This window comes from Denticeps clupeoides, chromosome 4, assembly GCF_900700375.1.
Source record: "Denticeps clupeoides chromosome 4, fDenClu1.1, whole genome shotgun sequence".
Taxonomy (NCBI): domain Eukaryota; kingdom Metazoa; phylum Chordata; class Actinopteri; order Clupeiformes; family Denticipitidae; genus Denticeps; species Denticeps clupeoides.
In genome coordinates this window covers 12,153,314-12,164,337 of record NC_041710.1, presented here as the reverse complement: position 1 = coordinate 12,164,337, position 11,024 = coordinate 12,153,314, and the positions used below count along the sequence as shown (strand labels likewise).

General features: G+C 39.7%; 1 long non-coding RNA gene across 3 annotated transcripts; it reads right to left on the bottom strand.

Moving 5' to 3' along the window:
- Positions 1-4,477: 4,477 nt before the first annotated feature.
- LOC114788883 (uncharacterized) lies at positions 4,478-10,246 on the bottom strand. 3 transcript variants are annotated; one of them, XR_003749584.1, is made up of 8 exons: positions 8,951-10,246; positions 8,589-8,783; positions 7,529-7,700; positions 6,924-6,950; positions 6,483-6,827; positions 6,320-6,390; positions 5,985-6,153; positions 4,478-4,885 (listed from the first exon to the last, which is right to left on the bottom strand). It is a non-coding gene; the product is annotated as an uncharacterized LOC114788883 (long non-coding RNA). The 3 variants fall into 3 exon arrangements; XR_003749583.1 differs by having other exon boundaries at positions 8,589-8,713; positions 8,951-10,245; XR_003749582.1 differs by having other exon boundaries at positions 8,589-9,821.
- Between the last annotated feature and the right edge of the window lie 778 nt (positions 10,247-11,024).

Genomic DNA, 11,024 nt, shown 5'->3' with positions numbered 1-11,024 from the left:
GCTGTTAGCAAAAGAATGTCTGCTTTAGTTCTGTAACAGTGTTCATGATGCAGGTCTCTCATACACACTGTGGGGTTAGTTCGTCCTGACCGCTTCCCTCAGTTCACCGTTCCGGTGCAGTTTTGGGCTGAAAGCACATGTTCAGCAGATCTGTTGCAAAGTGGCCAAATTCCAGTTTTCTCCATGCGAAATGCTAACAAAAAGCATATTCTGATCACTAGACGCACTAAAACAACTGGACCGATAAACAAGTCCCTTTCCCTTTCATTAGATTTAGGAGTTTTAAGAAAGTATAGGCTCTTGCCCCAGGGATTTTTTATTTGCTCAGTTGATCCCTTTTGAAAGTGTGTTCTATTTATTTTACAAATGTTTTTGGCCCTTCTCTGTAAAACCATATCTGCGAATTTGTCTTCTACTACGTTTTCAAATATGTGCACTTCTATAGACTTTTAAAGTTTAAATTTTTTTGGAGATTCACTCCTATCCAGTGCATGATGACACTAGTGTTCACAAAGCAGAGTTGGACTGCCTGAGCTGTGACTTTCACCCACAACGTTAATGCTGGCTGGAGCAGTGGAGTGCAGGGAGGGTGACATCACTCACAGAACTGATGAGATCACTGGTGATTGAATCATTGCATGAAACTTGGCCTAAAATTTAATTTTGTCCATTCAGGAATATCAAATTACAGAATTTTGGTTCATTAATTAAACATTGAAGTGACCTCTCATGGCATCCACATATACAGTGCATATGGAAAGTAGTCACATCGCTTTTTCTACATTGTTATATTGCATCCTTATTCCAAAATTGATCAAATGCATTTCCCCCTCAGAATTCTACATACAACACCCCATAATGAGAACGGGAAAAAACTGTTTTCTATTGCTGGCATTCGCACCGAGGAGTTCACTCCTTCAGGTGCCTTTTGGCAAACTCCAGGCGGGCTGTCTTGTTCCTTGTACTAAGGAGTGGCTTCCGCCATTCTACCATACAGGCCTGACTGGTGGATTGCTGCAGAGATGGTTGTCCCACTAGAAGGTTCTCCTCTGTCCACAGAGGACCATCAGGGTCTTGGTCACCTCCCAGACTAAGCTGGTCGACCAGCTCTAGGAAGAGTCTTGGTGGTTTTGAACTTCTTCCACTAATGGATAATGGAGACCACTGTGCTTATTGGGACCTTCAAAATGGCAGAAATTGTTCTGTAACCTTCTGTATCAATCCTGTCTCTGAGGTCTACAGATAATTCCTTTGAACTCATGCTTGGTTTGTGCTCTGAAATGTGGAACATTATATAGAAGGCGTGTACCTTTCAAAAACAGGTCCAATCAACTGTTTTTTCCACAGGTCAACTCCAATTAAGCTGCAGAAACATCTCAAGGATGATCAGGGGAAACAGGAGGCACCTCAGCTCAGTTTTGAACTTCATGGCAAAGGCTGTGAATACATGTGATGTGCATGGGATTTCTCAGATTTTTTATTTTTAATAAGTTTCCCAAAACCTCAGGTGAACGCATTCAATCAATTTTGAAATAATAACATATCAAAAAAATTGGGAAAGTGATGCATTGTGAATACTTTCCAGATGTAGTTTATTCGAAAACCAGTTTTGGCCTTTAATTGTATAACCGTCGACATTACATGTTTACATATTTTTACACATATTGTATTTTTCGTTGTATTTTTTTTGTTGTTTAGTTCAACAGCTTTCATCTCACTGCTGACCTGCGTGATTCTGCGTCGCAGCCGCCAGATGGCGCCGCAGAAGCGTCCCGATCGTCAGCGACACCTTCCAACTCCGCACCCCGCAATCCAGCTCACAGACACCACATCTATGGAATCTTTCCTTGGAATATTGCTGATTGCCTTTTCCCTTCAGATCCCAGAAGGCACCGCCAAGGTGCCACTGAGGCGGCAAAGTGGCCCACACTGCTCCCTGGGCGCCTGTCACGGCTGCCCACTGCTCACCAAGGTTTCGTTGTGCGCACCGTATGCTGTGCTTGCTGTGCATCGCAACGATCGCCTGTAATGGTTTTTGGAGTGGGTGACGTGTGAGGAAAATGACGCACGCTTCCTGCACGTGTACCCGAGCGCGGGGCCTGTTTTCTGCATTTACCCTCCACACACCACCGGCTCTGCGATCTGCATCATGCTCCGATTACCCTTTAATATGGCGTCTGCCTATAGCTTCAAAATAGATCGGCTTTTAAACGCTCCTGTAAGGGACAAGGGCTTGTGTGTGTGTGTGTGTGTGTGTTGTGTACCAGTGAGTGTTTGCTGTGTGTGCATATCACTGCATTCTGATGTGTGTGTGTCTGTGTGTGTGAGACTCTGAAACATACGGTTTCCATTACCAGACTCAGGCCTTAATGAGCGCCAGACCACAAACCTCCCGTCTCCAGTTCACTCCACCCTGCCCAGACCCCCTCCTCCCCACACACACGCACAGACACACACACACGCACGCCGCATCTCATTACCGCATTACACTACCTTCAATACACATCTGAGACGTAATCCAGAAACGGTAGGTATAAAAGAATGAAAACAGCAGCAGAATTCTGTCAAGCTGATTCTAGCCCCAACTACAAGAGATTATTATAACGAGAAGAACACAGGGCCAGGAGAATGAGAAACAACCGAAAGAAACAAGATGAAAGTAAAGATTAAAATTAAAAACACACAAAAATGTGTGTGAGGGAAGCACAAAGGTGAGAACAGTCCATACAGGCCTGAGATCAGGTTCGGGTCTCATCCAGACAGCAGTTAAGCAGTTAAAGCCTCATTCATTCATATCATGCTCGGAGAGGGAGAAGTGAAATGGTATTGTTTCAGTTTGATTGATCCTTTACAACAACAACAACAACATTTATTTCTTATATAGCCCAAAATCACATACAGTATGTCTCAATGGGCTTTGACAGGCCCAACAGTTGACACCCCCACACTTGACCCTTCTGCACACAAGGAAAAACTCCACACAAAAAAACTCTAGGAGAGAGAAAAAAGAAAGGAAGAAACCTTGGGAAGGAATGATACAGAGAGGGACCCCCTTCCAGGGTAGAGTGAGTCTGCAAATGGTGTCAGTGCAGGGTTGGGGATGATATAATAATAAGTCCTACAGTTGTAGGGTTGGAGAAGTCCAGAATGTAGTCCAGTGTCATGGTCTAGATTATGTGTCCATAATGATGTTACTGGTCCACTTGAAGATCCCTGAAGCTGTAGTTGTAACGGTGGTGGTGGCTGTGGTGACCCTCTGGTTCGTTTCGTGCTGAGTTATCGTTTAGCAGTTGTTAGGAACCAGGATTTATCTCTTCACTGGGGTCTGCCAGTAGTCTGGGTGCTTGATTCCGTGTCTCGGAGAAAACAAACAGAAGCAGCAGGGATGTGGCGGTTCTTAAAGAACTAAAGTTCACTCAGGTACTGCGGGGTGAGACCATTTAGAGCTTTATAGGTCAAAAGTAGGATTTTGTAGTCAATCCTAAATTTGATGGGTAACCAGTGCAGTGATTGTAAGACTGATGTGATGTGGTCAAATTTCCTAGTTCTAGTTAGAACTCTGGCTGCAGCATTCTGTACTAGCTGGAGTTTACTCATGCACCTACTGAGCATCCAGGCAGTAATGCATTGCAGTAATCTAACCTTGATGTAATAAATGCATGGACCAACTTTTCTGCATCATGCATTGAAATGATATTTCTTGTTTTCGCAATATTTCTAAGGTGAAAGAATGCTATATTTATTTTTACATTAATCTGGTTAAATACTTCACCAAGTATTGAAGTAAAGGATCTAGGTGTCATCATTGATGCAGGTCTCTCATTCAATTCGGATGTAAATAATGTCACTACACTGTAAAAAATAAACCGTAAATTTTACGGTAAAAAACCGGCAGCTGTGGTTGCCAGAACTTTACCGTGAAAAATACGGTAGCAACGTTATTGGTTTTACAGGATTGCACTAACTGTACTGTATATTTTACGGATTTTAATTGTTTTTTTTACGGTTTATAACCGTCTAATTAACATTTATTTTGCTATAAAAAAAAATTAGACCCGTCAAATTCCAGGGTTTACATTGTAATATTTACGGTTCATGGCCATGTTTTTTACAGTTCAGAACTGTCTAATTTAAAGGTTTTTGTTGTAATAATTACGGCTTGTTACCATATTTTTTACAGCTCAGAACTGTCTAAATTATAGGTTTATGTTGTAATAAATACGTTAAAACCTATAATTATTTCACAAAGCAGACAGAAAACTATTTAAACTAAGGAAAAAACATTAAATATGTAAATGCTGTTGAATTATTTTTAATATAAATAAACTGAACATAAGTGAATTCATTCAGCAATTCTATGAAAGCACCATTTTATCACATTAGCTGGGAGCAAGAAGAGATAAAGGTAAAATAGCAATGTAACTTGTAAGTCAAATCATCAAAACCCATCAAAATCTAATAAAAACTTACACATCAGTGTGGTCCCAAGTATTTTTAATAAAGACTGGCAGGCATTTAAACATTAGTGTTTTTTTTCTGTTCTTGTGTTTTATCATAAGTATACAATGGCTTAAGATCAGTCTTAAAATCAGACAAGAAATCGGTCAAGACTATGCATTTAAAATTTAGATTCCGCTATCTAACTGACACTTTAGTTAGATAGGTAAAGTTTAAGTTGAACATTTACATTAATAACTACTAAAGCAGAACAAGGAACAACACAAGTTGCTGGGCACCTTTGCAGGCCATTTACAATGTCTCTCGCCACTTGTAATCCGAAAGGTCAGAGATTAAGGTGAAGACTCTTGGGTTCACTGGGAGTTGTTTTTTGTTCTTCTTTTCCACCACCTTTGTGCCCTTTTCAGGATTGATGATGAAAAAACACCTTGAAAAGAAAAAACAACATTGAAAACCTCTGTAAATGGAGCCACATACACAGTCTCACAAAAGTGAGTACACCCCTCACATTTCAGCAATTATTTTAGTATATTTTCTTAAGGGACAATACTATAGAAATGAAATATGGATATATTTTTAGAGCGGTCAATGTGCTGTTTGTATAGCAGTATAGATTTCCTGCCCTCTGAAAATAACTTAACATACAGCCATTATTGTCAAAATAGCTGGCAACAAAAGTGAGTACACCTTATGTTTTACCAGATGTATGTTGTTTAACCATGCAAAGCCACATGTCCTATTCGTCATGTCTTTGCCTGCTTGACAGGACCATACAAATTTGTGTATCTTGTATTAGAGCAGTTAAAATTTGGTTATTTGAGTCCAATTATCTCATACCAACCACTGGATGTTAAACATGGCACCTTAGAGCAAAGAACTCTTTGATGATTTGAGAATTACAATTGTTGCTCTCCACAAAGATGAGCAAGGCTATAGGCTATAATATTGGTAACAATCTGACACCGATTTACAGTACAGTTGTCAGGGTCATACAGAGGTTTTGCAAGGTGGGTTACACTCGGAAGCCTGAAAATAATCTCACAGCCTAGGCCATCTTTGTGGAGAACAACAATTTTAATTCTCAAATCCTCAGAGAGTTCTTTGCTATAAGGTGCCATGTTGAACATTCAATGGTATGAGAAAATCGTACTAAAAGCACCAAATTTTAACTGCTCCAAAACAAGATACACAAACTTGTATGGTCCTGTCAAGCAGACAAAAACATGAACATGATAAAGAGGACATGTGGCTTTGCATGGTTAAACAACATAAATCTGGTAAAACATAAGGTGTACTCACTTTTGTTGCCAGCTATTTTGATATTAATGTATGTATGTAAAGTTATTTTCAGTGGACCGAACATATATACTGCAATACAAACACCACACTGACTACTCTAAAATATACCCATATTTTATTTCTACAGTATTGTCCCTTAAGAAGATAAAATAATGAAATGTAAGGAATGTACTCACTTTTGTGAGGTACTATAAAGTGAACCTACCCTCCTAGGTGTCTCTACATACCTTTGCAAAAATTCAAGCACTGATGCCAATTCAGTAGGGTAGTGAATGTTGAAACAGTAATAACTGCCGAACATTAGGCTAACAGCAGCGATGAATGTAGTGATGTCATCATTCACAATCTTGCGGTCCACACTGAGCATGAATCGATCAGCAGCATATCAGGAGGGTCCTGTGGATACATTTCAATGCAATGAAGTTATGTACATGTAGCAAGGTAATAGAGTATTTGCAAATATGACTGTTAGACAAATTGCAGTTTATTTTGTACTGCACTGAAAAACTATTTCACATAGGGTTCATGATAAAATTGACACTTGTGTTTGCTAGATACTCACTTAATATTATTGTGAAATCAGAGTTGAGGGTTAAGCAGGTGTCTTTCCAGAAGAGGAGGCACAGACCACCACTGGTAAAATATATAAACTCAACTTTATAGATAAACATTTAATCATTAAAGCTTTGAGGGTGTTACTGTATATGAATAAAACTTAAACTTACCACAGACAATGATGCAAGGGGTCACAGGCAAGTTTCCCAACTCTTCATCCTTTTCAAGGCTTGTCTCTTCTACATAATGAAGAAGGAGCGCCTCTTTCTCATCAAAATAGGAGAGAAGTAGAAGAATCAAGTCAAGAATTTTGAGAAGTAGAAGAATCAACCATTTGTCTGTCCTCTCAAAACTTGAAGTTTTGTGACAGCCCGTAAGACACGCTTGTTCCTGGTTGCACAAACATTCCTCATGAAGTTCAACAGCCTGTTTCCCTTTGTGTCAATGCTGTTTAGGAAGATCTCTTTAAGTGATATCCCTGTGAGGTCTTTAAAGTGCACTTCCATTCCACTTTCCTGAAACAAAAATGGACACTCTTTAGTAAGGGTTTTCATGTCTGTTCCTTTGTTGATATCTTTTCGTTGACTGTAGTATGTAGATTTCATGAGAACCTTCACTTCCTCTTTCAGAAATTTGTGCTGTAAAAAAAAAAAAAGACATAGGTACGTACTTAGTTGGACCAGGAATAGTTTGTTGCCCTATTGTTATTCAAAACCAGGTGTTCATTTAGAATGACAAGATAGTAAGTAAATTACAGACAAACTTTTTACAGTTGTACAGTTACTTTAACGGACATACTAATATTTTGCCTCACTGTTAAAATAAAATGTATTAAACAGAACAAATAACCAAAAATAACAACAAAAAAACAAAACTGCTACTTTTAGGTAACAAAAGTAATAATTATGTCTGACCATTACAGGGATAGTTCACCCAAAAATGAAAATTCTGTCATCCTTTCTCACTCCCAGATTGTTCCAAACATGTATGCATTTATTTGTTCTGCTAAACACAAAGGAAGATATTTGTAAGAAAGCCAGTAACCAAACAGGCAGTAAATGGGAATGAGATCTGCTTGGTTACTGACATTCTTCCAAATATCTTCCTTTGTGTTTAGCAGAACAAAGAAATGTATACACATTTTGGAACAATCAGAATTTTCATTTTAATATTAAACCATCCCTTTTTTGTAATGGAAACAAATACTTGGACTTACTGGTCTCCTTTAGAACAGAAATAAATTTCCTGGCTTGAATCTTCTGGGGACTCCACTCCAAGTGACTTTAAGGTGTCCTCAAGAGATTTTTTAGTTGCGATTGAGAGTTCAGGTAATACAGCATCAATGGCATTGCTGATGTTTAAAGTGTTTAGCTCTGAATCACCCATTTCTGAAAGACAACCAAAATAATAATTCACATAAATTATAAATTAACCAAAAAATGTTTTGTATAACATACCCCAGTACATTACTTCTGCTGGGACGTTGGTATTCTCTGTAAATCCAAACTGCCTTACTGCATCTTTAACAGAATCACCATACAGCTCTGGGTAAAATGCAGTGCTGTTTTTTTCCCTCAAACTTAGATCACACGTTGACCCTTCTGACAGATAGGCCTGGTACATTTGATGCCTTTCAGAGAGAGTGGAGCACAGGTTTTTGAAATTCTTTAAGTTCCTAGCACATCTTTTAAAGTAACTGTGCTTACTTTCAAAGCGCATTGTCCACAACCTGATCAAAGGACCAAACTTTAAAATCAGTGCAGGGTAATGTCGCAAGTAGTGATGCTTAGGCTTTAACCTATGTCCTGGAAAGAAAGAAAATCTACAAGCAAGATATTCTTGGATAAGAACGTCAAGGTACGCAACCTCTGGCAATGAAATTTTCTGTGCACAAATGAGCTCCACAATGTCTTTTAGCTGAAGGGTCAACTGCCAAACATCATCTGTGGGCTCTTTCACCTTGTCACACATGATCACAGGAAGAAGTCTTAGAAAATTCCAGTTCTGAATAGCCTGACCAGAAAGCTTTACTCCATTGGAGTTTACTGCACATAGCTTACTCAACGCATCAGAGCCACTGTACTTAAATTTCTTAATGAGTCTATTCAGAATTGAATAAGTGAACCACTTTTTCTACTTTATGAAGTACTTCAGGTAAAGGCCTAAATCATAGGAAAGGATACCCTCAAAAATGTCATGGCCTAAACAAGGTGGCAGGCCAGGCACACAAACATTGAAGTAATTTAATGAATTAAAAATTGAGTCAGATATTATACCTTCAACGTTTTGTTGTTCTTCAGACTGTAAAATGTCTACTGCAGATTTGGAGTTTTCAGGAGTGCGCTGAGGTCCACATGCATTTGGATCTGTTTGAAAATCTGTTCGTGTTATCCGGCAATACCTGCAGAAATATTCAGAAAAACTGAAATTTTCTGTGAATCCACCGATATTATGAGACCCCAAATTGTCCCCTGCAATGCACAAAAGAGTCCCTTTAACTTAACAACCTAAATGCTGTTTCACATCGTGCTTGCAAATTTTACATGCGCTGCGAAGATATATTCATGCGCCACAAACAGGGTACATGCTACTCGTGTTTAAAACCACACACTTCTTCAAACGATTTAATTCAACTTACCAATTTGCCCAGACACATTTATATTACTTCACATTCCCACCAGTTTGTAGTTCTGCTCAGTCAAAGCAATAATCGTTCGCCACTTGTCCACTGCCGACGTGCTGAAACGCAAACGCTCCGCGCCAATGAGAGCTCAGCCAATCAAATTCTTTGGCCAAGGCGCAATTTTATCATGATTGGACGATGCTTAACGGTTATCTTTCAAATACTTTCAACTAATTCCTGAGAGCAGAGACAAAACAGAGCGTAGAATTTCAGATTTCGTTTCACACACCCTTAAAAAGTAAAACCACTGCTAATTACAGCAAAACAATACACTGGACACAGACAGGACATACCTATCAAAACACACAATTTACAGTACCACACAAAACACAACGGAACAGTACGCGTGATGTCACGTTTTTGCGACGTTCCAAAACCAACATGGCGGGGAAAGGGAAAGGTGCAATGTTTGTTGGAAATTTGGGCAGATTAGAGCATACAACAACAGGTGGACAAAACGCATAAAAACTCCGATATGTTTTGCAAAATACGGGATTATCTTCTTCATCGGGGATACCAAAGAACCACCGAGCAGTGCCGAGACAAGGTTAAAAAACTGCAGGCACAGTATTTAAAGGTGTGGGATGCACCTTAAATCTGGCAGCTCTGCAGATGAAAAAGATAAATTCCAATGGTATTACGCTGTCGACGGCATCAAACCATCTAGCCAACCGAATGCGATCAGCGAGAGCGCCGCTCTTCCTGTTTCTCCTGAAACCCCGCCCACCATAATGACGTAAGCGTGCTGAAAGCATATGTGAGTGCAGGCCAGACTCGTACTCGGCAACCGTGCCTAGTGTGAGTACACCCTAAGAACGTTTCCAGTCCAGAGGAGTGGTTCTTTAAAACACTACAATACAATATTTTATGATAACAACTACTATAGAAATCTATTGAAATCGAACGAGAATTGCTGGTGTCTTCCTCTTGTAAGTCGCTTTGGATAAAAGCGTCTGCTAAATAAAGTAAAGTAAAGTAAAGTAACTACTTATACATTTCCAATGTGTACAGATTACAAAAAACTCAAGGCATGAATATGACATTTTTTAGAGAGCATTGACTGAAATCAACACAAGCAGGTTTAATAACATCATGTTATCTCATGGGTTTTCACATGTGATGCCATGGGTTTCACACAAGAATGTTCCAAAAACACATTTTTGCACATGTAAAAAACATGAAATTCATGTCTTTTCTGTAATGGATAATACAGTATATTGTTAATTTTCCTGCAATAAACCGTATTTTCGTATGTTTTTAACTGTTAAATGTAAGGTCTTACTCTGTAAAACTGATTACGGTTTTGCACTGTAAATTCTACGGTTATCCCATGTTTTCAGGAATACGGTTGTATCCTGTAGCATTTATACGGTATTTTACTGTTAAATTTACGGACATTTTTTACAGTGTACTATGGCAAAGTCACCTAAGGAGCACTGTGTGACAACAGAGATGCACAGGGGACACACTAACTCCGGGTAAAGGATGGTGATTGTAACAATGCTCCCCGGCTCCCCATTGTGCACCCCGTACCTTTGAAGCTGCACCCACTCTGTCAGAGGGCCCCCAAGAGCCATTACTGCTAAGTGAGGTCCCCGCTTCTCACCGTCACATTATTCTGTGTAATCGTCTCCAGACTCACTGATCCCATCACGCCACCTCCCCCTTCCAGCCTCCCGCTCTGCTGCTTGCTGCTCGCTCCTCTCCTCCCCTGATGCTCTTCTGTACTTTTTTTTTTACTCTCTTGTGGTGATTCCTGCAGTGTCCATCCTCCCTGAATACAAATTCATGATGTTTCTCACACTCAAACATGCACAACGAAAACGGCGAAGAGCCCCGCTGGCAAGGAACACAAGCTCCTCGTGGAAGATTCTGCCCACAGGGAAATTGGGAAAACAGGTGAGCGTTCGAACCACGTGCAGACTGAACAAGGTGAACAATGACCACTCTGATGCTCCATGTTTTATTTTTCCTTCTCATCCCATCTCTCTGTGTGCGACTTTCCTTCTGAAACCATCAAGACTGCGCT